The sequence below is a fragment of the Cricetulus griseus genome, chromosome 8 (assembly GCF_003668045.3).
Source record: "Cricetulus griseus strain 17A/GY chromosome 8, alternate assembly CriGri-PICRH-1.0, whole genome shotgun sequence".
Taxonomy (NCBI): Eukaryota; Metazoa; Chordata; class Mammalia; order Rodentia; family Cricetidae; genus Cricetulus; species Cricetulus griseus.
Window position 1 is genome coordinate 80,416,506 of NC_048601.1, and position 26,992 is coordinate 80,443,497.

General features: G+C 36.6%; 1 pseudogene; it reads right to left on the bottom strand.

Annotated features, from left to right (window-relative positions):
• The window catches only part of LOC100768900, a 171,326-nt pseudogene extending 155,102 nt beyond the window's left edge, over window positions 1-16,224 (bottom strand).
• Between the last annotated feature and the right edge of the window lie 10,768 nt (window positions 16,225-26,992).

A 26,992-nucleotide genomic window follows, 5' to 3' on the forward strand; every position in this document is an offset into this window, starting at 1 on the left:
ATGTGAGAAAGAAGCAAGCATTCAGAGTTTGGAGTGAGTTGATTGCAGAAATGACACACATAGAGTGGGACAGCTTTTCACTTATTAATTTTTGGAAAATAGTATTTCTGTATTGGTTAGGTCCTCTTCCTGTCTGTATTTATGTTGTCCCAAACATTACCTATTTTGAATCACAGTTAGAAATCTCTTCATATGTACCTCTTTTACCTAGCAAACATATTCAAAGAACTTCTGTATTCTTTGTGAGGACATAATGAGGTATTACTTTTTGTGGTGAGTCTTAAACTTGCCTTCAGATGGGTATTATTTTAACTAGTAATCTCTGAAATAATACTTTCTTATTTTCAAATTTTGACAATTTTAAATAAAACTATAAACATTTCTGTGCTGAGATTTCTGTGGACTTTTTCTCAACTCATATGTGTGTGAACATATGTAGTAACAATTACTTCCTTAGTTTCTATTACAATTGTACCCTACTCCCATCCCCTACCTCAGCTATTGCTTCACCCCCACTAGAGCACATGCTATATGAATGCCTATTCCTACCTTCTTCCTTGTCTGTCCAATTCTTGTTATTAACATTATTTATATGCAAATTTTATTAGTTCTTTGAAAATATTATACATTACTTAATCATATCTAATCTTTCTGTAGTCCTCCTAGATCTTCCCCTACCACTTCCTAACCAAGTCAAATCTGTATTCTCTTTTACTTTCCATTTTTCATTCATGTACAGTACATATACTGCCCATATATTCTTGTATGTATGGTCTTCTACTGAAGCATGGTCTGCTTAATAGGCAAAACACTCTTGAAGAAAATTGACTCTCCCATTAGCTAAGAATTGTCCATAGTTTATTGGCCAACAGCGGGACTCTGTGGCCACCTCTAACTTCCATGTTAGCACTGGGGCTGGCTTGAGCTTGTATGTGGCTCTCACATCTCTATGAGTTCATATATGCAGCTGCCCTTCTGTACTCTGTGTCTCACCTGGTAGCTTACATATTGCCTTCCAGCACTATGAAAGCTAGCAAGTATGGATGGAGTTTCTTGTTTAATACCAGCTTAATTTCTCCATATTAGATGACTCAAGTGTGTCATGTCTTCAGCAATACTATCTTACTTCCAATTTCTGGAAAGTAGTCAAGATCAATGACCAAAATCTGCAATGTCTGTGGTTCCATGAGACTCCACTGGTTAGCAGCTCCAAAGAGAGTTGTAGCACATTCCTGTCATTTGGGCTTTATCTAGTAGGGGTCTAGGAGGTACATTATCTTTCATTGTAGGTTAACTTCATTTGTACTCTTTTTATACTTGTGTATTGATATATATTGTGAAGGTTTTATAGTAATAGGTAGGATTCTATATGACATTTTCAAGCCTCCCCCTACTTTGGGGACTAACCTATCTTTTTAACTAAATATGTTCTCTTACCTTCATGTCCTACTAATCATTGAATTTTGTAAGCCATGTTCTTTATAGGGCGTCTTACTAATGACTTCTCATGTTGAACAGAAGGCATTTTTGTTTGAAATTTGTCCTTAAGGTATGACTTTTCTAGAACATAATTAATATGTATTAGAATCAGATTGATCACTTAATGACTGAATGGCAGTAGCTAAATAGAGAAACTACTTTTATAGTTAAATACCAAGTGAATGCATGCACTCTCATTAAATGTGCATAAATCAACCAGTAAGGAAAAAAAACTATGAAAAGAAATATCATGAATACAAAAGTCATGTTCATTTGGCCAACCATATCTAGTTAAGGAGTTAAAAATGCATTTATAAATTTATGTTCTGAATAATCTACCAGTCACATGTTGTAGATCAAGCCTTGACAAGTCACTATAATAAAGAAAATCAAAGATGCTTGCTCTTATCTTTACAAGAAAACTGTGCTGAATTTTATAATTTTCTAAGAAATTCTTATGCCTGTTTTTAATGTAAAATATTAGTTGAAACTGTCATCTCAAAACACAGGGGAATTTTCTTTATTGAGGCATTTTCTTTCTTCAAATGTGATTTTCAGTGTGCATTTATTACCTAGCAACCAGACCATAAAAGTCCTAATGTTAGATCTCAGATTGATAGGGATTTTTGGTAGCTGTGGTATAAAATATATTCTTATGATGAAAACCAGAGAAATTTCCTGCACAACAACAAAGGATTTAAGAATTATTGTACTAGTTTGTTCACTCCAGGAAAACACATTTTAGCTTTCAGGGATTCCTGAAAGATATTCTTTGAAATGCTGAAAATATCATGCTAGTAAATGATGCCCTGGAGACTCAAATCATTTTTTTATTCATAAAGTCATAGGCTGTTGTGGAATAACCTTGTGGCAGACAGACTACAATCCACTTAACATCAAATGGTAACAGTGCTTTTGATCACAGAAGCCAGATACAAGGTAGCCAGACATTTCCATGACTTTCAATAACTTCATTCATTATCATGGCAAACCATGTCCTTATCTATATGAATGAACAAAACATTGAGATTTGTTTCAAAATATTAAAACAGTTAATATAAATGTTAAGAGGCCCAGACCTCAACATCTAAATCCACATTTATTTCATCAAGATTGCACCCTAAGTGTGTGGCATTCCAGGATTAAGTGTTTACTCTATGTTTCAGTATTCTTATCTTACAAGTGAAGAAAATGATGTTGGAAACCTCACACTGTTTCTTAGCTACTAAATTGAAATCAGTTTAGTAGCTAACAGCACATAGAATAAATATTCAATAGATTTCAACTCTTATAGTGAGATTCATCTGTTTCTGGAAGATCAAACACCTAACTGCATTTTTCATCATGTCTAGCCAGGGGTATTTATAGTATACTGAGTTTACATACTGTTTCCAAATCCATTCTGCAGTCTGCAAACCTTCAACTATACTTTTCATTTTCATTAAGCAACTTTCTTGCCTAATGAGCTCTAATAAGATAGCTTTATAAAGGTCTGTCTTTCACATGCTTGTTTCTAATCTAAGAACACTTTGTACAGTATTAGCGTCAGCACTGATATGCAGAAAAATACATTCTTTCTTATCAATTCTATCTCATTTGGGTTCTTGATTTCTACTCTCCTTCAAGTTTACCAAGACTTTATTTTCACATTCAGAACTATAGAACCTATAATTCAAGAATTACATTCTTTTTATTCAGAAGCACTGTATAGGGACAATAGTATCACACAGCTGTGTATCTTCAACAGTATCTTAATATTTAGTGTTCCCTCACACTCTAGGAAATGTCCTAGTTGAGACAATATAAAATTATATCTTCTGATGACCTGAAAATGTACCTGTCTTCCTTTGCCCTAAACCATCAACTTTGTAGACATATTCCATTCTGAAATACTTTGCAAGATACCAATCATGATTCTTAATTTCATTCTCACCAATCATTTAAAAAACCTTCTGTTTGTTAAAATATTATCAAGTTTGAAAGCCTAACCCCCTGGCTCTTCACAATGTTCAGTTCTTCAGCACTCCCTTTCTTTGCTTGGGGGAATTCCATTATATTTCTCCAATCTAAATACCCTACTGACCCCTAGTCTGGCAACAGAAACTCCCACTATTCAAATTTCTATCAGATACTCCATTCTTTACATATTGATAATATACAAGTTTATTCTGTTTTCATAAGAATTTCTCTGAATACCTTGATTAATACAAATTAAAGTTTTGCAAACTGTGTTCTTAAATTCAAAACAATTAAGAAGATGGTACAACTGGTTTTCAGCAATTTCATCATAGTGTTACTTTACATGTGCTTGCTTTCAACTTTATTCTTATATGTTTCAACATATCTTGAGATTTAAATATATTAAACACTTACATTTGTTTACATTTATTTTTAAGTCTTTCCCAATTGTTTTACATTTATTTGCTAATATTTTATCACAATATTTGTACTTGATTGTCAATTTTTTCCTCTAACAATAACCATAGATAATCTCCTGATGTTGCATAGTTTATAGTGAGATACACATATAAGGACTGAAAGAAAAGTTGATCATTGAAGCTCTGAAGGTTACATCCAACTATACTCTCTTCACCTTTGTGTTTGGGTATGTATGGATCACCTCAAAATTCCTACATCTAAACCATGAACATCAGTTACATTAGAATTCCATTCACAATCAAATTAATGTGTCTTTTTAATTAATATTTTATTTAAATTAAAAACAATCTTATTTAACATACAAATCCCAGTTCCCTCTCACTCCTATCCTCCCACTGCCCCAACCATCTCCAAATCCCACCCCTCACCCACTCCTCAGAAAAGTTAAGGCCTCCTTGGGGGATCATCAAAGTTGTCACATCATTTGGAGCAGGACTAACCCCACCCACCATATGTAGGATGAGAGAGTATCTTTCCATAAGGAATGGGCTCCAAAATGCAGTTCATGAACTAGGGATAAATACTGATTTCACTTCTCCATAGACTTCCCAAGACCCCTACATGACACTGAACTTCTGGAATATAGTTGTAGAGAGGGAAGAGTGATGAACAAAGGGGTCAAGACTGTGTTGGGGAAACCCAAAGAAACAGCTGACCTGAGCAAGTGGAAGCTCACAGACTCCAGACAAACAGGTGGGGAACCTGCATAAAACAGAACTAGGCCCCCTGAATGTGCATGAACATTTCTTTATGTGGCCTTACAATGATGTATACATGCTGACTTTACCTATGCTTTTCTTAGTACAAATATAGTTATACTTCTATCCCTTATTCACAACAAAAATCCTCTGAAAGTCTTACTTTCAAAGTATGAATCAAGAACAAAACATTCCTATGTATCTTATATATTGTAGAAGGATGAGCCTTAGAGCTCCACCTTTAATTAGCTGAAGCTGATACAAAAGACGGTTTCCAGAAATTGCTACCTCTAAAAACATCAAATGCACCTTTCAGGATAATTCAACCTGCAATTACCTTATGTGGAATACTAAACATGTCTAGCTCTACAAGTCTACTCAATGCCAACAGTCTTTTCCAAATTCCAACAAGAAAAGTTTAAATATATGGTCCTGAGATGTTTTACTCCCATGTAACACTGCAATTCCTCCAATCTTCTTCATATAGTAAAATGGAATCCAAATACCCTGATCAATTTGGAGTCCCTGCAAAGCCTTGCCTGACTCTCCACTTAGAATCTCACTCCCGTAACTCCCTACTGAAGAAGTCTGCTTCATTTACAATGCTGATTTTACTGCTTTTCAAATGTGTGTGAATGTTTCATCTCTTTACTGTTGAATACATTTTCATTACTTGATCTATTTCTCTTTCCTGATATTTGCTTAGGTATGTTCTTTCTCAAATAATTCTTCCAAAATCCATCTTAATCACCCACCATCTTGCACTTTTCAATATTCTTTCCTTTCTTTTAAGAATTAATTTTAATCCAGATTGCATATTAATTTTGTTCCTTATTCTTTACCTTATAAGACAGAGTTTCCTTGAATTCTATGAATCATTTTGCAAAGTATTAACAGGACTGATAATCAGTGACCCACAAATGGTAAATTTCTAGTAAACATTATTTTTAAAATTCTGAGTGAATGGTTTGATAATGGAGTTCTTAATTGGTCTAGATACTAAAAAGCTAGAGTGAAATATAGAGGGAAATGCTGAGAAGTAAGAGAGAAGGAGGAAGCCATAGCACACCTTACCTCCTTAGTATCTCATCAGACAAGAGATTGATTTCCTGTTTCTCTCTGCTTATATCCTGTTTCTGCCCAGCTACCTCACTTCCTGTCTGTCTGTAGAGACCTCCTGATCTCTGTGGTTAGCTAGTGGCAAGCTCCACTCTCTGACCCTCCAGACTGGCTTTATTTGTACAAGTAAGATATTACAACAGTTGATAGAATTTCTACAAGATATAGCATGATTTTTGTCACAAAATTGTGTTTTATACATTGTTCTATTCAGTTTTATGAACTGCTTTATATAGATTTGAAGTAATTGAATCTAGAATTCATAAAAAATAGTTACCAATAACATATGCTATAGGAATCCTTCCACATGTTTTTTGATCTTTCCTCTTAATAAATAAATTCTTAAAATCCACACCCACTTAATAGTGCTAAATATTAGAAAATTTTCTGTTGTCACTTGTTCATTTATTTCAAATACACTGAATTATCTGTGCTACGAATCTTCATGATTTGTAGCTTATATTCAAAAGGACTCCCTTTTATACATAATTTATCACTTTTTGTGTATTAAATAAGGAAATATTTTCCATGATAAAAATATATTTCATAGTTTTTAAGCCACAGATGGTGCTGTAAGCTGTTCACACACTGAAATCTTGACATTTTGCACTGGAACACCTGACATGGATCCTCAAATTTCCCAGATTATTAGAGGTCATATTATTTTGGCTTTCTACTTTTCTCAGCTTTAAACTGAAGTAAGTATGCTCTTCTGTAACTTCATATTTTCTTCTTTTTCAGTCTTAAAAATATTTCAATTATCCACTCTACTTTCATTCTTAAACTTCCTTACACATTTATCATTTTAGAAGGATAGATGTCAAGATAATGGTTAAAGCAGTACTATAAGTGTTCTCAAACTTTATGGACTTCAGTCTTTTCTCACTGACATTTTACTTCATTCACTGAGAACCTGTGTTTATTGGGTCAATATAGTCACTAATCTCATAGAGATTAAATTCAGAGCTATGAATATTTACAAATACTGACCATTATTCATGGCTTATAAATATTCTTAAAAACATGTCTTGGAATCTGATTGTTATGGCGCAATGCATCTTTTCCATTAATAACCTATTTTTCATTTTTAGTTTTTAAAAACAGGGTTTCTCTGTATAGCTTTGGAGCCTGTCCTAGAACTAGCTCTTGTAGATCAGGCTAGTCTCAAACTCACAGAAATGAGCCTGCCTCTGTCTCTCATGTGCTAGGATTAAAGGCATGAACCACCATCACCCAGCCAATAACCTATTTTTCAAACCCCCAAACATAACTGAACTAATTTTCTAAATTTTTTTTTCCAGGTAACTATATTCATAAGGGCTCTCCAGAGAAGCCAAACCAACAAGACATGTGCAAATAAAATAAAATTTATTGTGTAGAGTTTGTATATGATTATCTGGCTGAAAAGTACCTGAATCTAATGACTATATACTGTAAATTCAGGAAAGCAACTGGTGTCATTTAGTCTAGAATCCAGATACAAGATAATCATATCAATACTATTTTGATTGTAGGAAAATATGAAAAGCTGGGTTCAGATAACGAGACATAAATTTTTTTTTGTTGTATATGATGCCCACTTGCAAGGATCATCAGCTTTACTGAAGTCCTATATACCAGAGCAAATCTCACTTGGAAACATCATCACAGACATGTCTAGAAAGAAAGAAGGGTTAAGTGAGAACTGACCGTGCATTCAAGTGACCAAACAGAATTGGTAGCTATGACACTGTATATGATTTGCATCATAAGATGTGAGCAGAAGTTACATACAGAGTTTTCCAACCTGGTCCATGAGAAACTTCAGTATTGTATTCTCTATTGTCTTTCTTTTCTTCCAAGTTAGTGTTCAGAAGCCAACAACATTGGAAAAATTGATGATCTTAATGCCAGAGACACTGTGGAAGGAACTTGCATCTTAGCATCTGCACTGCAAATGAGCCCATACTTACAGTCTACTCTTGAGTGTTCACATAAGCAACAAATAAACCACAATACATTGAAATTTTCTGATGCTGGTTTCTCTTTCCTAATTCCTTTTCCATTTTGGATAGCAACAGATCTCCTGATCTTGAAATTATCCTTGTAAGAAATGTTTTATTGGAGATGATTTGGATTTCTTATGTTTCCATTCAACTGCATGTTTTACAATTCTCTGATATTTAAAGAAATGGGAAATAAAGTAAATAAATAAATAAATAAATAAATTCCTACCGCTTGCCGCAAAAAGAGAAGAAAGCCTGAAGACCAGTTTTGTGACCAGAAAAGAAACAGTGTACAAAACTCTTATGTGGATTACCCTTCATCTCTACAATGGAAATTCCTGAATAGTAAAAAGTCTAAGGTTAATTTTACCCATTTATACCTATCCCAGACAGCCAGCTACCAATCAAAAAATCCATAAAAGCCTTCGTAAATTAATAATACTCAAGTAACTGCCATTAATGATCATAATATCCCAATCTTAAACATACTTTGGGGGCTGGAGAGATAGCTCAGAGGTTGGGAGCACTGGCTGCTCTTCGAGATAGCCTGGGTTTGGTTCCCAGCGACCACATGGTGGCTCACAACCATCTGTTTGTGAGATCTGGTGCCCTCTTCTGGAGTGCAGATATACATGGAAGCAGAATGTTATATACATAATAAATAAAATTTAAAAAACACTTTGACTACAAAATTGTCATAAGAATTGTCCAACTCCTACTCTCTTTATAGGACCATACCATTAAGCATTTGTTGTACTGTTAATATAATCAGCTATCAGGATTTCTAAAGGAACTGCATGGGATCCATAGCAGAAGTCATCTTAAATCACCTGACTTGCCCTCCAGCCTGCCTGTTTATCAGTCACTTGTCTGTTGTTGTATCAACAGAACTTCAATAAGTAGACCCTATGTGCGAAGCTGTCTTTGCAGGGCTGTAGTCAGAGTCACCCTACTAGCCAAGTTGTACCTGAGAGGGAGAGTGTGGTTTTAGAAAGGCTAGCTAAAAAAGTTAAGAGAAGTTGGGCATTGGTGGCATACACCCTTAATCCCAGCATTCAGGAAGCAGAGGTAGGTGGATGTGTTTGAGTTCGATGCCAGCCTGGTCTTCAAAGAGACTTCCAGGACTGTCTCCAAAAAACTACAGAGAAACCCTGTGTCAGAAAACAAACAAACAAAAAAGACATTAAGAGAAAATATGGAGAAACAGGATAGAGTCCGGAAGGAGGGAAAATCCAGTCTATACTGAATGCCCTGAGTTTATTCTTCAACATTCTTAAGTACCCAACCAAAAATGGGGAAAATGGCAGAAGACTTCTGTTATCATGTATAAGGAGAAAAAAAAAACAGACTTACTTCCTTTAAACCTTCAGGTATTTGGTAGCCACACCTACCATCCTGCCTTCAGGGTCAAGAGTAAACACACCTGAGACGAAGTCTGTTGTTATTTAGATAAAGATATACACTACCAAAGCCAAAACATCCTTCAGCAGCCAAGATTTAGACCTAAAAGTTTAAGGACAGTTTTGAACTCTCTGCTCTTGAGGCAAGATGAAATAGACCCCTCTTTATGGGCCCTAACAGCCCTAGAACTCCTATTAGATAATAACATGAACTAATTTTCCAACCATACTACCAATTACTACTAAGAATATACAACATTGAATTGCATTATTACTTGCATGGTGTGTGTTACGAAACTCTTAGTAGGTTTCTTAGACCCATTTCCTGTCTATCTACCTAAGAGTAACCTTGTTAAATATTTGATCTATCAAATGAATCTGATCCAGAACTCCAAGTAGGCTTCAACACATCCCATTTTTCTGAGTGTCTATGTCCAGGATTGGGGCTGATGGAAATTATGTATACTGGGTTAGTAAATAGTGGTCAATCTTATCTTTCTTTAAATTTATTTTTTACATTCCAGTCCCAGTTACCCCCCATCTTCTCTTCCCACTCTCCTCACTTCCCCCCACCCTATCTCCCCTAGGAATTCTAAGTCTGTCCCATCATCTCATTGAGGCCCTCCACCACCCACACCCCTTCGTCTAGGCTGAGCAAGGTATCTCTCCATATAGAATAGACTCCCCTAAGTCAATTTTCGACATTATAGTTAGATCTTGGACCCACTGCCAGTGGCCTCATATATTATTCCAGCTGCACCATTGTTGCCTATATTAAGGGAGTCTATTTTAGCTTTATGAAGGTGCCCATTTATTAGACTTGATTCAGTGATCTCCCAGTAGCTCAGTTTAGCTGAGTCAGTGGGTTTTCCCATCTTGGTATTGACTCCATTGTTCATATCCTTACTCTAATTGTACTCTAGAAAAGCTAGCACCCTGTACTCTAAAGAAGCAAGGAATCTCTTCCAAAAACAGTTGGAAATAGATGCAGAAGTAAGACCTTTTAAGAGGTCCAAGGTTCAAATGATGGTCTATCTATCATTGTCCTCAGTGGCCTCTTATTTATTTTTTATTGAGAGTGGTGTATCCAGGGAATAGCACTCACCACTTTCATGGATGTTTGAGTGCTAAGGATAACAGCGCTAGGTAGGAACCCTTCCAGACAAGTTCTAGGTTCTTGGAAAAGGTTCTCTTTATACAAACCAATTCTGGCTGCAACTGGTGGGTAAGTTTAGAGGTAGGAAATGGCAGGATTCCCTTCACATTCTGGTCAATAGCCAGACAAGCTTCCTACAGTCTTTAAGAACCTTGGAAAGGAAGAATTAGATTTTTCTGCCTAGGGAGTATCTCAAAGTTTGTGTCCTGAGCAGGGTAAGTGGTAGGAGGTTGGCATAATTTTTGCCTGTTTTCAGGACCACTCTTGCCAAAGTATCCTTAAGAGTTTTCTTCTTTCTTTCTACCTGACCCAATTCTGTAGCCTATATACTCAATGCAGTTTTCAATCAATATTTGGTTCCTTTGTCAGATTTTGAGATGCTTTGACCATGAAACTGTTATAAGATGCAAAGATAGGTCAGTACAAACTTAGGAAATAATTCCTTAAGAAGTTTCTAAGTAACTATTAGCGTAGTCTCTGTTGGGATGGGATAGGCTTCAATCCATCCTGAGAAGTTGTCTATAAACATTGGCAAATATTTCTAGCCACAAACAGTAGGGCTGATTTATAGGTATAAATGTTATAAAATTGAGCTGTTAATGTCATATGCCATTCACATGAAGGTGTTACATATGTGCAACATTTCTTTTTGGTTATTTATCATACACTATTTCCTTGCATGATTGTTCAGTGAGGTCATTTTTTGAGCTATTCTTTGATGTAGAAATGGAGATTTTGTTCAAGAAAGGTGTTATAAATTTAATAACAACTTATTATACAACACTTGAATATAATGTACCTCAGTGTATACTAAATGGACTACACAATAGTAAGTGATTTATAACTATGTAATATTTATATTTAAAAATTCATGATGAGGAGTTACAATCTTCTAAGTCATTTCACTCCATGCACTCACAAATGCAGTGCCTACAATAGTGCTTAAGACAGATGACTATCTCTTTTTAAGGTATATTATTGATAATATTTCCAATATATAGGTTGCCAGTTTGCTTGGATGTTCATGACTTTGAAGTAAAGAAGCTTTCCACATTTATGAGGTTGAAATCCTGGAACCTGTCTAGAAGGGACACTACCCTGCCCTGTTATACTCACCAGCCCAACTGCCCTGAATGTGGTTAATGTTATTCCCTGGATTCACTGTTCATCATAAAAGAAAATTTTAAAAAAGGTCATTGAGGCATTGAGAACAATGACAGATGAACCATCATCTGAACCTTGAGCCTCTTAAAAGATAAGACTGACCAGTGTTAACTAACCCTTTTATTAATTGTTGGTCTTAACACCTCCTCTTTCAGAATTCCGTTCAGAAAATCTTTCCTATGCCAAGTAGTTCAAGCTTATTCTCTACTTTCTGTTCCATTGGATTCAAGATATCTGGTTTGTTGATGTCCTGAATTCTTTTGGTTCTGAGTTTCTGCAAGGTGATAGATATGGATCTATTTTCATTCTTCTACATGCAGGACCCAGTTAAACCATCACCATCTGTTGAAGATGCTGTATTTTCTCCAGTATGTATTTTGGGCTTCTTTTTAAAAAATTTTGTGTCTGTAGGTGTGTGAAATTAAGTCTGATTCTTCAATTCTATTCTAGTAATCATGTCTATTTCTATGCCAATATATGCAGTTTTTATTACTGTGGTTATATAACATAACTTGGAGTTTGTGGTGATAATATCCCCAGCTGGTCTTTTATTATTATTATTATTATTATTATTATTATTATTATTATTATTGTCTATCCTCTGTTTTTCTTTTTTCTTTTTTCTTTTTTTTTTTGGATTTTCGAGACCGGGTTTCTCTTGTGGCTTTGGAGGCTGTCCTGGGACTAGCTCTTGTAAACCAGGCTGGTCTCGAACTCACAGAGATCCCCCTGCCTCTGTCTCCCAAGTGCTGGGATTAAAGGCGTGCTGTATTTTTTCTTTGGATTGGGTTTTGGGGTGTTGTTTTGTTTGTTTGCATTTCTATATTTAACATTGACTTTTCAATTTGTGGGAATAATTGTGTTGGAATTTTGATGAAGGTTTGGATAGAATTTGCAGATTGCTTTTGGTAAGATGACTATTTTCAAAATACTAATTCTACTGATACACAAGAGCATGCAAGGTCTTTTCATCTTCTGATGCTCCTTCAGTTTCTTCCTTTAATGACTTAAGTTTTTATTACACAATGCTTTGTTAGCATTATCCCAAATATGTTTGAGGATATTGTGAAACATAGTTTTGCTACAATCCTTTGCAGTATGTTTGTAATTTGTATATAAGGAGGTTCTTACGTGTTGACTTTGTATCCTGCTCATTTGCTGAAGTGCTTATTAGCCATAGACCTTTCCAGAGAGGAGCCTATTATATATAAACTGATAATACCTGAAAATGAAGATACTTTGACTTTTCCTTTCCTGTTTTTATCTACTTGATCCCCTTCTTCTTTACTACTCTGTATTAAGACTACATTTACTAAATCTGGTAAATGGATATGACTGTTATAGTCTAAATTTTAGTGTAAATGCTCTGAGTTAATCCCCATTTAAGATAATGTTGCCTATGGAATTGCTACAAATTGCCTTTATTATAGTTCAATATGTGTTTTGTACCCCTAGTCTCTCCAGGACTTTCATCAAGAGAGGTTGTAGATTTTCTCAAAAGCCTTTTTTTTTGCTTGTAATTTTTGTCTTTTAGTGTGTTTGTGTGTAATTTATTATGTTGAATCATTCCTGAATCATTGAATAGAAGATAACTTGATCATGGTGACCCATTTTAATTCTTGAATTGAATTTGTAACTAATTTATGGAGAATATTTGTATCTGTGTTCATATGGGACATTAGTTTATATTTTCTCTTTTTTGTTGTTGAGTCTTTCTGTGGTATTGATATCAAGATAATTTTGACTTTGTAAAATAGAATTTTAAATGTTCCTCCAGTTAATATTTTGTGGAATAATCTTTAAATTATTGGCATTAGTCCTCTGAGGATCTTATAATTCTGTGTTTAATCCATCTTGCAGGTTGTTAGCCCAACCATGGAAGGATGAGTTGGGTCCCAGGAAGAGGAAGTATGCTGCTTGCCCATTCCTAGCCTCCTGGAGACAATCAGACATACCAGGGAATCTAGTCAAGCAGGAATACCTTTATTACCACACAGGCAAGAATCTTTTAAAGGGAAAAAGTGCAGAGTAGGAAAACAGACACCCAATGGTTTTAAAGGTCAGTCTATCACACAGCTAGGCACCCTAATCTCTACCCATTAAACAGAAGATATTCATCCAGTGACCTAATCTGGTTCCATCTAGGCAACCAATCATCTTTTTTTTTTTTTTTTTTTGTAAACAACTCAGGACTCACCAATCTGACTTCCACTCAGCACCATCTTTGTCTGCCTCATGTTCCCTAGAGATTCCCCCTTTTTCTTCGAGAATATGGTCTAGCTCATTTAAGTATGGGCTTCTTGTCACCTCCGCAGATGTTCATGTCTAATAGCATCTTTTATCAAGGTTCAATTCAAAGGGAGATATCCTCACAGCTGAGCCTGTTACAATGTATGCAAGGGGTCATCAGTTGGGTCTCTTGAGTCTTTGTTCTGATTAGTCTAACCAGCCTATTGAAAAGGCAAGGCCCAAAGACACAAATTAAGGTAATTACTATAAAAGAACCCAACAGTGTGGAGATTGCCTTATCCAGGAGTCCATCCATGTTTTCTCATACCTCCATTGTGCACAGTAGAAGGCATGCACCCCACCACATATGGATATGTCTGGCTGTTCAGTTGATTCCCAGGCATAAGTAAAATCAGTGTCTCTTAAGGCTGCCCTATTGGGAACATGTGAGCAGCCTGGGGATTGGAGGTCCAATACATGGGGCAAATGGTACTTCCATAACCCTCCACATTCAGACTGTCCTCAATGAAGAGAGGTACAGTCTCCCACATCCCAAAATCCTTTGGCCAGGTCACAGGGGTCGAAGAAGAACATGGGCCAACAGGTCTGGGGGACTGCCTTATTCGTGGTGCTGTTGAAGATATCTCCACTGCCAGCATCGATCACTATCCATGCCATCTTTTGAAGACCATGAGGATTCTGCTGTATGGTCACTGGAGCAGTCAGCAGCAGCAACAGTAACATCAGAGTGGTCAGGAAGCAGGATATCATCTGTAATTTTTAAAGAACACAAGAGCTTCTCAAGGGTTTGAGGCCCTTGGACATGGTTAGGTATCATTGTATTGGCTCTATTATTTCAGAAGAGGAGCCTTGACTACCATTGTTGTTTCCTTTCCTTGTTGGTTAATCTGTTCTTGGTCATCCTCCTGCATTGTGGGAACAGTCATGGATTTTAGATTTCTGGCCAGAAGCCAGATGGGTGCTTCCTCCCCTATGGGAAAGACACATTCAACTTCTCTTTCCATTATAATTAATAGGTCTGGGCTGCTCCATTGGGATGTTAGAGAGTCTTTACATTTTTCCTTATCTTGGGGTTTTGGGCTTCAGTGGACCCAATGTTTTTGGAACTTAGATTAGGTTGCTCCCATAGAAAAATTCAAAATATTAATAGTTAATAAAAACCATTCCTAGTTGTAAATGGGGGCTGATTCCCCCTTTTTGTTTTAAGACAATAGTATGGCGATCTAGCCCACAGTGTCACTGGTCTTGGGTCCTTCCATTTATGATGGCATCAGTGACCTGATCTGCCTGAGAGTAAACCTGGAGCATTCCTCCCAAAGACTTATGGATCCATTCCAATGGCTCCCCCTCCTGGGAGAGAACCACTGTAATCAGGGGTTCTCCAACAAACAGCCAGAAGGACAAGGTCCTAGTCACCAAATACCTCCTTAGAGAGCATTTGTCCAAGGTCTTCTGAAAGACAAGGAACATCTCACAGTGTTCCTTTGTCACAGTTATATTATCATGAGGTTCCTTGTCCTTTATTAGGGTGTACAGGATATCAGGTCTGTGGGGATTGACACCCAGGGTCTCAGCCAATTAATCTCCCCCAGTAAGGACTGGAGCTGGATCAAGGTCATAGATTCAAGCACCTCCAGAACAGGCTTAAGTGACCTAGCCTTTGTCAGTGTGAGGCATGACCCAAGTATTTTAAAAGGGGGCACCTTTTGGACCTTTTCTGGGACAACAGTAAAGCCTCCATTTTTAAGCAATTGGAGCATCGTTGTCATAAAGTCCTCCATATAAGCTGGATCCCAATGTCCCTAAATTAAATTATCCATATAAGTATATAATATTGAATCTTTTGACTTTAGCATAGGCCTTAAAAGAGCAGCAAAGTACTGTTGACAGAAAGCCAGACTATTAGCCATTCCCTGTGGTAGCACTACCCATTCAAAATGTTGATCAGGTTTGCAATAATTAAGTGAAGGAACAAAGAAGGAAAATTTATCTCAATCCACTGGATGCAGCATTATAGAAAAGAAGCAATCCTTAATATTATTTACCATAAATATATATTCTATGAAAATATGAAATTCTATGAAAAGGACCCACAAGTCCTTAAGTGGGTGCCCACTAGTTTCATCCTCTCATTTATCTTATGCAAATCTTGGAGCATGCATCAAGTCCCAGACACCTTTGAATTACAAACACCCTGTGTTCCATGGATTCATAGAAGGGCAGATATGTCCCAGCCTTAACTGTTCAGCCACTAGCTGGTGGAGTGCTAGCAGTGGCCACTGCTCCACCCATACAGGTCTTCCCAGTACCCATCTAATAGGCAGCACTGGGGAGGGGGGGCTTATGATTGGGGCAGCACTTATGATTGGGGGTACACCCAGATAGACCTCTCAGGATCACCACTGCAGTAGTGGAGGTTGAAAAATTTCTTCTCTGTGACTCACCTTTAGGTACTTCCCCACCCATTGTGCCTCTTCCTTTTCCAGGATATTCTCATAAAAAGCCCAATGATCTGTGGTCACATTAGAATCCATTTAACCTAGTGTCCCACGCTAACCGCCTCGCCAGCAAAAACGACATGGGGACACTACTCAGGATCCTTCTGCAGTAAAGCTTTAATGCCTCTTGAGAGGAAGAGCATAAGCTTACAGAATGGAGACCCTGAACACCCAAAAAACCCCTCCTTATATAGGCTGGCAACCGTCGCCTCAGACTGTTACTTTTTGACTGGCTGAAGCCCTTGGACCATATGACGTCAGCTGATCGAACCATAGACGTCACGGGAGGGGCAGAGACTAAGGGCTGGGAAGTTACAAAGTTACCTAGTGCGCCTGCGCAGAGCCTGCAACGGCTCCTAACATACGCATCAGCTTGTAACGGCTCCTAACAACCTAGCATGTCCTGTCCCAGTAAATTAGCAGTAAGGCCTTTGACCACTAAGGGATGTATCATTCTTTGGTCCCTGTCTAGGCTGGTCCTACACTTTAAGGTAATTGTTTCTCTTGATTAGGAGTTACCTCCAAAGACCAAGGGCCCAGGTGAAAGCTCCCAGGTAGAAGGTACTTCCTCCTCCTGGAGTACTGTCCTGTTTGCAATGTGTCTACCAAACAGTAAAACATCTTACCACCTATAAAAACAGTCATTTTTGGACAAAGTCCTTCAATCAAGGTCACAGTAGATTAGGGTTGTGTTGTCTAGGTATGAGACCTTCAAATCTTACCTTTGGAGAGGCTTCCTCCCTTTTTTAATGGAGCTGGAATTTGCCCCTCCTCTAGTTTAAAGGCTTCTCATCCAGGTCAAATTTTGATCTACAGTCTGTCTTCCAATGGTATCTTTCCTGAACTGAGGGCATGGTGTGAAGGGGGTCTTAGCCCCTCCTGACCTGTTGGGGGAGTGCTGAGGACAGTCTGTTTTAAAATGTCCTTCCTGCTCACATCTAAAGCATGTCCCCTTTCCCAGCAGCCTTGAGGACCCTTGATCCTGGGTTGCCATGGCCTGGGTGCTGGCCTGTATCATGGCAGTCATCTGTACCTGTAAGGCCAGAGCATAAACTGGGATTGGTGTTGCTGGGTACCTACATCTTGGGAGGTTAACACCCATCTGCTCAGGGAACTGTCTTTTAATCCCTCACAGGCCATTCTATGGTCCCCATTCATCCCTTCCCATACCAGAAGTTGCATAAATTATTCTCTGAGGTCTCCAGGCTACAGTTTGCACTGAATACCCTTTTGGACCTGGCCTATAAACTGGCAAAGGCTCACCAGGCTTCTGCCTCACCCCAGCTATGGGGAACTCAGTAGACCCATCATCCAATTTAGCCCAGGTGTTCAACCCAGCCTGCCTCAGTTGATCCTCATATGGCCCAGGGATTCATGCTTGCTGAAACCCAGTGGAGTAATCATCTTCATTTCCAACAGCACAGCATAGGTAATAGGGATGGCAGGGTTCGTATGTCTATTTGCCTCAGCTTGTACCCTACATTCTTCCTTATAAAAGGCATACCATTTGATAAACTGAAAAGTAGGGAGGACTGCCTTAGTCCCAGCCAGCCAGCCCTTGGTGATACACAGATGATAGACAATGTCCTACAACAGGGTCTATGCCTAAGGGGAATTAGAGCCTTCTTCCAACATGACCTTGTGGAGCCCTTTAAGATCTTTGTCCTCTCAAGGATACCAGTCCTGACCCAGGGACCAAGTTTACTGGGTAGGCATGGGGGGGGGGCCCTAGTTGCATCCTCCTGTCCCTCTTTATTGGGTAGGTCTCTGTATAAACCAAGCCTCCAGGTCTCGCCCTGCCATTCTCCAATTGATCAAAGGGGTCCAGCTCCCACGGATTTTCGCTGAGGGCAAGATAGGGAGAACCAGCCTCCTCACTCCTGAGAGCACAAGGCAGGGATTTGGATTTATTTCAGGTGGATGGTTTGGCTCATTCCTCTTCTGCTTCATCTTTGGCATGCTTCTCAGGTCTTTCTCCTTCTCCCTTCTTAGTGAAAATAGAGTTATCCATAATGAGAGTCTCCCTTACCCTGAGAAACTGCTTGGCCAAGATTAGGTCCTTCATGCCCCAGGTTCTGGCATCAGATGCAGGGTCTTAGCCCAACCAAGGAAGCTTGTGCTGGGTCCAAGGAAGAGTAAGGCTGCTGCTCTTCATTTCCCAGCCTTGCAGAATCCAGAGACAATCACACACAGCAGAGGAGTCTAGTCTAGCAGGAACTCCTCTTTTATTACCACACAGCAAGCATCTTTTAAAGGAAAAAAAAACACAGAGCAGGAAAACAGCCAGCCAATGGTTTTAAAATTCAGTCTATCACATGCCTAGGTGTCCTAGGCTTTACCTAGTGAACATGAGCTATTCATGCAGTGACCTCATCTGGTTCAATCTAGGCAACAAAACATCCTTTTGTGTAAACAACTCAGGACACACCCATCTGATTTCCCCTCAGCACCATCTTTGACAGGATCCTGTTCCCTACACATCTAAAATTGTTTGTTTGTGTGTGTGTGTGTGTGTGTGTGTGTGTGTGTGTGTGTGTTGGATTTAGTAATTGGTGTATATTTAACTAGGAGTTATGAGTCTAATATACATTATGTATTTCATCTTTAATTTTGATAGGCTGTAAAAATCATGAAATGAATCTGTTTACTTTAAATTTTCCTATGTGATATACCACAAGCCATTAAAGTATGTTCTCATATTTCTCTGAATTTCCTTAGTGTCAATTGTAATATCTCACTTTTCATCTCTAATCTTATTAACATTTATTCTCTCTCTATTTTCATCTTTTGCTTAATTATGTTAAGCAATTGTCAGCCTTCCTTTCTCAAAAACCAATATTTCATTTCATTAATATTTTTGCATTGTTGTTGTTTCTAGTTCATTGATTTCAGCAGCATTAAAATTGATTATTTCTTCACGTCTACTCTTTTGGGATAATGTTTCTTGTTGTTTTATAAAGCTTTTAATTATGTTATTAATTTATTCTTATAAGATATCTCACTTAATGCTATGCAATTGCCTCTTATTACTGTCTACATTGCTACCCATAGGTTTGTTAATGTTGTATTTTCATTCAATTCCAAAATAGTTTTTATTTTCCATTTTGATTGCTCATTTGGCCCAATTTTTATGTATTAGTGAGTTGTTCAGCTTCCATGAGTATGCATACTTTATGCTATTTCTGTTTTGCTGAAACTAGTAGTCAATTTTGGAGAAATTTCTATGATATATTGAGAAAAAGTATATTCTTTAGTGTTAGGGCAGAATGTTCTCTAAATATCTGCTGAGTAAATTTGATTTATGATGTTATTTTACTCCTGTATTTATCTGTTAAGTTTTTGTCTGGATGACCTTTCTATTGGTAAGGGTAGGGTATTCTAGTCACATACTATCACTGTGTTAGGATCAATAGGCTATTTTAGTTGTAGTAATGTTTCTTTATATGGAGTTTGGTGCCCTTGTTTTTAATACAAAGATGTCTCCTTGGTGTATTTTTCCACTAAAGATTAGATGTAGTTTGAAGTCAATTTTGTCAGATATTAAAATAGCTATGACTTCTCTCTTCTTGTTCCATTTCCTTGAAACACCCTTTTCTGTCCTTTTAATCCAAAATGATATCTATCCTTAATAACATGGTGTGTTTCTTGGGTGAAGAAGAAAGATGTATCCCATTTTCTAATCCATTCAGTTAGTCTGTGATGTTATTCTTCCCATTTTGTTATGGTGTTATATTGCTCTCACACCACTCCTCTTTCAATGAAAAAATTTAAGATTATTTATTCCTTGTGTACTCTTGTATGTAAATAGCATTCTCTTCAGTCTGAATTTTTCCTTTAATGCCTTATGTAGAGCTGAATTTGAAGACAGAAATTCCTTAAATTTATTTTTATACTGAAATTACTTTCTTTCTTTGTTTACATTGATAGTTTCCTTGATTTTTATTGTCTGAGTTGGAATCTCTTGTCTCCTAGAGCTTGCAAATCATTTGTTAAGGAGGCCCTACTGGCATTCAGAGTCTCCATTGAAGAGAAAGCAGTCATTCACTTGCCCTACCTTTATATGTGACTTAGTCTATTTCTTTTGCTGTTTTTACTGTTTTTTTTCTATTTTATATATTTAGTACTTTAATTATTATGTGTCTTGGAGAGTTTCTTTTCCTGTCCTATATGGTCAGTGTACCCTGTACTTGATAGGAATCTCTTTCCTTAGATTGAGGAAATTATCCTTCTATAATTTTCTCTAAAGTATTTTCTATGTCTTTGACTTGAATTTCTTGTAGTTCTTCTATATGTATTATTTCTAGGTTTGGTACCTTCATAGTATCCCAGATTTTCTGGCTGTTCTGTGACTGAATTTTTATATTTAATATTTTATTTTATTTGACTGAACTTTCTATTTATTCTACTTTGTGTTCAAGAACTCAATTTATTTCCTCTGTGTCTTTATCTTCTGTGCTTTACCTCTGAGAATTTTACCTGGATTGCTGAGTATTTCATTTTGAGTTTCATTCTAATCTGGCTTTTCTTTAGCATTTCTATTTCTTCATTGAATTCTACTTTCATGACATCATTTTTTTTCATTATTTCATTCAACTATATTTTCACTCTTTGTATTTTGATAGTCTTCATTAAAGCATTTATCCATAAGTTCTTTGAATATATCCGTAATTGCTATTTTGAAGATCTTGTCTTGTATTTGAGCTAAGTTGCTTTTATCACCCACTATTGCAATACCATTGCTGGCTTCTGGAGAAGAATACTTTCTTGGTTGTTCATTTTTCTCTTTTTACACTGAAGCCTAGGAATCTGGATGTTTGAAGTGATTCTTGGTGTAGATATCTAGCCTCACTTCTGTTGGGTGGTTATTTGATTCTTTTACAGCCCTTGTCCCATTTTGGTCCTTGCTAAATATTTTGGCTGATGATGCCTGGTTAAAAAAAATGTGTGGTTCTGTGGATATTTGGGAAGTCATTGAGAGATAGAGATTGGCTGGAAGAAATGTCTGTGTCATAGCTAACTGTGGTAGCTGTAGTGTCCCTGGCAGATAACTGTTCTGGGTCCCAACCAAGTGTGGTAACTATATATACATGCTAGAGAATGGTTCTGTGGGTACAAAGGTAGTCACAAAAGAATGGATATGTATAGAAGGGTTGGCTTCAAGTAGCAACAGAGAGGTAGGGAAGAGCTAGGGGGAATCTGAGTATACACCAGGAGGCCATGTCATAAGGTGATGTAGGTTAGTTTGGAGGAAGCACCCAGGCTAGCAGGAAGTGGCAATTCTAAAAGTAGCCTGGAGACACTAGAATGGATGGGGGAATAAAATTAGTCTACCTGAATCCCAGTCAACTATGTCAGCTGTGGGTTCCTTACATGTTGTTCTATGGTTCATATTGGAGTAAAAATCAAATGGATATAGGCAATAATGATAGGTTGAAAGCACCCCTGCTGAAAGTGATGACCTCATTTTTGAACCCATTAAGTAAGTGGTTCTCAACATGTGGGTGACCCCTTTGGGGACGAAACAGTGTTTTCACGGGAGTGGCCCCAAACCATAGGTAAACATAGATATATACATAATGATTCATTGCAGTAACAAAATTACAGTTATGAAATAGCAATGAAAATAAGTATATTGTTGGTGGTAACCAAAACATGAGGAACTGTATTAAAGGATCTCAACATTAGGAAAGTTGAGAAACACTGCCATGTGTCCAATTGGCACTGCCTATGAGGGGACACATTCATATTATAAAAGGACTATTATGCCCTCAGAGGAGCTATAAATTCTTAATACCTCTTCAGCTATGGATGAAACATTGAGACCATGGTCACTTTCAATGTTGAAATTTTCTCTGGCTTGAACTTATCTAGGTCCTATCCATGAAGTCACAGCTACTCTGAGGTAATATGTGCAATTCCTCTGTCATGTCTGGAAAATAGTTTTGTCGTACTTATCCATCCCCTCTGGTTCTTACAATTTTCCATCACCTCTTATGAAATGATCCCTGAGCTTTAAGATGAAGTGTATGACACAAATACCCCATTCTAGGTTTAGCATGCAACAATCTTTGGTTCTATACCCCTTAACCAATGTGAATCTCTGATAATCTTTGAAGAATATGTTAATCTATGGGTATAATGATAAGTCCTTGGGAGTTAATATAATATTTCATTATTTAGATGAGTAATAGTGGAATCTTCCCCTATAGAGTCTAGCTATAGCTTCTTAGCCTGACAAAGCTTTCAGCTATGGGTTTTGTCTATTACAGTAGGACTTAAATCCCATTGGTTACTACCATGAAACTTAGAGCACTATTGCACTATTGGGAATACCTTGCACAGCTAATCATTACTTTAGCTCCCAAGCAATGCAAAGTGAACAACATGATCCAAAACTCTGAAAGCTAATCAGTAGGGATGACAATAGGGTTGAAGCTTCTACAACATTTATTCATCTACATTCTTTCTGTCTCCATCCTACTCCCTCTCAATTCTCTCTATCCACCTGTGTGTGTGTGTGTGTGTGTGTGTGTGTGTGTGTGTGTGTGTGTGTATGTGTGTCTGTGTGTGTATGTACACATGTGTTTCTTGTATATTTAAGCATATCTTTGGACATCACAGGACAACTTAATGGAGTCAATTATCTTTTTCCACCTTGGGGTCCGGCTCTCAGATATTAAATTCTGGTGATCACACTCCCATCTTTACTCATTGCAATTTGTTGGGGGCAGGGAGGACATGTCTTGTATCAGAGCCACATCTGTTGTTTGTTCATTAATATTCATGATTGCAAGACCAAGTTATACACAGTAGATTCCATTTGATAGTGTACCTCTACACATTAATTCCAGAAGTAAGAGGATAATAACTTGTGGATCCCCGGGACTTGCTTGCCAGTCAGTCTAGTTGAATCAGTGAACTATAGATTAAGAGGAACTATTATAGAGAATGACTGAGGATGATTTGAAGTTGACCCTTGACCTCCACACAAATGGGCACAACTGCATGTGCATTTCTCCCCTGCCAATACACATAGAGTGGATACCAAAATTCTAGTTTATCTAACAGAAGAGTTTCTTTTTCCTATAGCCAATAATAATAATTTATTTTGAAGTTGTTAAGCTCTTCCTTATAAGAATCAGAATAATGTTTCTGAAAACCTTTATAAATTGTAGCTGAAAACAGAGCATGTTGTATTTTTCAAAAGATTTTTTCATGTATCTAAGCATTATATGGAAATTCTTTCAATTGTGTTAGCTCTCATTTTTATCACAAATATGTACTATTATTTTTGAGGGCCTTTTAGACACTACTATAGTATGGATGCCTCTCAATTTGATTTGCATATGACAAGAAGCTTCTCTCCCCTATTTCACTCTTGCCAGAAGCTCAACCTAATGACACTCTTTGATTTTGGATTTGAACATCCAAATCTATAACTCTGGTAACCCTTTTCTTTTCCAAGTGTCTTTATATTTTAGTACAATAATATGAAACTCACCAATATAGACATAAGTTGAAATTGCAGTTTTTCTACATTTTTATGGATATATTTTTAAATGTCAATCATTTTTGAGTCACAACCTGGCCACAGTAAAATCTGCATTATGATGATCTATGTTTATAGGCTCAGATGTCCAATAGGGTATTCAGGAACTTTTCATCTGTGTTTATCAGTAGTTTGCAACAATATTTTCCTTACTTTAACCTGATCTTGTTTGGGGGAAATATTTATGCTATTCTGTTAATATGGTCACCATTTTGATTTTTTTTTAGAAAACCTCTAGAATAATTTCTTAATTAGAAATTCACTATTCTCAATTTTGTTAGGACGTCTAATAAAATACTTTGACTGTAGGGTTACCTTATACCAGTAATTTTGGTAGTATAATTATAAGACAACTGTTTACTTCTTAGAGGTTAGAGTGGCCATATTCATAATACATGTAATATGAGGTCACTACATAAGAAGTGACAAAGTCATAATCTGCTCTCTCTGCCAAGTATCAATGAGCATTCTGCAGGACAACTAGAGTAGAAAGTATCTGCAGTAGACTTTTCCAGTCTTATATATACATTTTTAGTTAGTCATCTAATTTTTTCTTGAGAAATGCTTTCACTCTACATTATAACCTGGCCTCAAAATGCCTGTACAGCCAAGGCTAAGTTCAAACTTGACATCTTCCTAATCTTATCTCCCCAGTGGTAGATTGAGGAGCATATGCCACCCTGCCTGACTAATATTTCTCTTCTGGGAGGAATAAGTAACCACATCCTGACATTAAGAAAGATTAATATTTACAGAAATCAATAATTTTTGTTTTTCAATTAGCAGTGAGCTGTATACCTGAGAGATTAGGTTATAAATCTCTCACTCCAAAGGTCATGTTCACTGTCCATTTTTTCCATTATTAATATAATTTCCAATGTCCTTATTATCAACTCAAAACTTTACTTAAGATATATGGTAATTGAACAGATCATTGATAAACCTCAATACCTCTGGAAAGATTAATTTTTTACCCTGTACTTATGTAGAACCATAGTATCTAACAGAATACCAGATAAGTTCTTAATACCATTTCTTTTCAATGACAAAGTATGAAGAATGACACGTATGGAGCTATGATAATAACTAGATGAGAAAAATAATGTTAAACATTTAACTTAACACCTTCCTCAGGAATTTAGTCACTCTAGGAACTCATTAGGACCCGTTTCAGAATGGGACTAGAGAGATACCATCACAGTTATGAGTACTTATAATTCCAGAGGACCTGTGTTTGTTTTCTAGTACTCACATTGCTGATTACAAGCTTTGGTAACTCTTACACCAGTGGATCTGATTCACTCTCTGGCCCTTGAGCATCAGGGGCACATTTATATAAATACATACATATGATCTAAAAGAATCATACACATAAAATAAAGTAAACTTTTAAAAGCAAAAGCAAAAAGTAAAATATAATCGAAGAAAATCTTTTCTGGTTCTCTGCTAAATAACACTCAGTGCTTTTCTTCAGCCAAAACATTAAAGAAACAAAAAGAAAAAAACAAAGAATCCATTTCAGACTGCTGAACAGAGCACCAAATTCCTAATTTTATTCAATTAAAATAAAACATATGAAACATTTCACATATGTATGGATTATCATTTTTCTTTATATAGTAATCACAAAACACACTACTTGGTAGATGGTGGCTCACCAGTGTACACATGGCTTTTACAAAGACACCAAAAGCATGTTTTTTGTGGAAGCAATAAACTTACATAATGCTTAATTCAAAATAAAAATGTTTTTAACTAAAAGTAAGCTCATTTAAAGTACAGATAATCCTTGTAAATGATTGCAGTCTCATTATCTGTGAATCCTACACTCATCTTTTATTTTCTGTTTCTAAACATGAGTGATGAGAACTTTCAATATCAGAACTTCCAGTGGAAGTTAAAACTTGATTGCTACTAATTGATGGTTTAAGGCCTTTGTTCTTCCATTGTGAGAAACATTAATGGGAGGTGATTTATAAGATTGCTGTTTCATTAAGGAATTACTGGAGAGAAAGAACAAGAGCATTGTAACTTTTTCAGCACAGCCTACTACATGGCACAGGAAAAACTGCCATTTTTACTTTAAGCTGAGCTATAGAAAATTCATATTTCAGTTCTGTAATTTGGGGCACTTATTTGCCATTGTTGTTAGTCAGCGCAATGGCATTGGTACTTACTCACCAACACTGGTATGGGGCAACAGTTTCTTTTCATTTTTATGTACTGTGGAACTAAACAGTCAAAAGGATTGAATATTTTCATAATTGTTCCCATTTTCTCTTAATGGGTAGTAAAGTAGCTCAGTAAAAGAAACAGATTTTTATTTTTTATTTTGTGGAATGTAACATAGCAATTGAAAACGTATTGGCTGTGCAAAATTTTTGAAGGTATCTTTTAAACATTTGGGAGGATGAACATGTTTGACCATGACATCTCCTCAAATGATAAACATCAGAGAAACTTGGTGTAGTAGACAAAACATTTGATATGACATGTAAGTATTTTTCCCCTTAAAAATTCAGATGTTTCAAAAGTCTATGAAAAATTTCACATTGTCTGAATTAGTTTTGTAACAAAAAAATCCTTCAAAAGTTGACAAATGAATTTTATTCAAGAGATTATAGAATATTTTATGATAGTTTGCTAGGGGAGATTTTTTAGAGGAGAAAATGCCTCTTTCTTTTATGGCAGCATCATCAGTGCCCGAGGGTTCATTTTTCTGAATAAAGTAAAATTAATATAAGAAATATATGCCAATTTTGAGGGGATTATGATTGAAAACCTAGGTGATAAAACAGCTGAATGTATCTAAATATATGTTATATGACTGGGTTTTATAAATATTAATTTCTTTCATCTCCAAAAAATTCAAAGGAGACAATCTTATTGTGATCCTATCCACAGATGTCAAAACTAACACTTAAGAAATTATTAGATACAGTATTTGAATGAGAACAATACATAACTAGATTCTAAATATTCCATTTATTCCCACACTTTAAAGTACAATGACTAAGTGTCCATTATTTATGAGCCTGAATTTGTCAGGAAAGTGACCACCTCTTGTAATATAAATATTCAAGACTACATCCATTTGATCCCTGGTTCCCAAGAATGCAAAAATAAATTTTGTAAGTAGAGCTGTATAGCCTTCCACGAAAGATGCAAAACAAATAATTTTAGTAAGAAATCACATTGTATCTTGAAATAATTCCAACTAGAGTTTAACATAGTTACAGGGCTGTTTGGAGATCT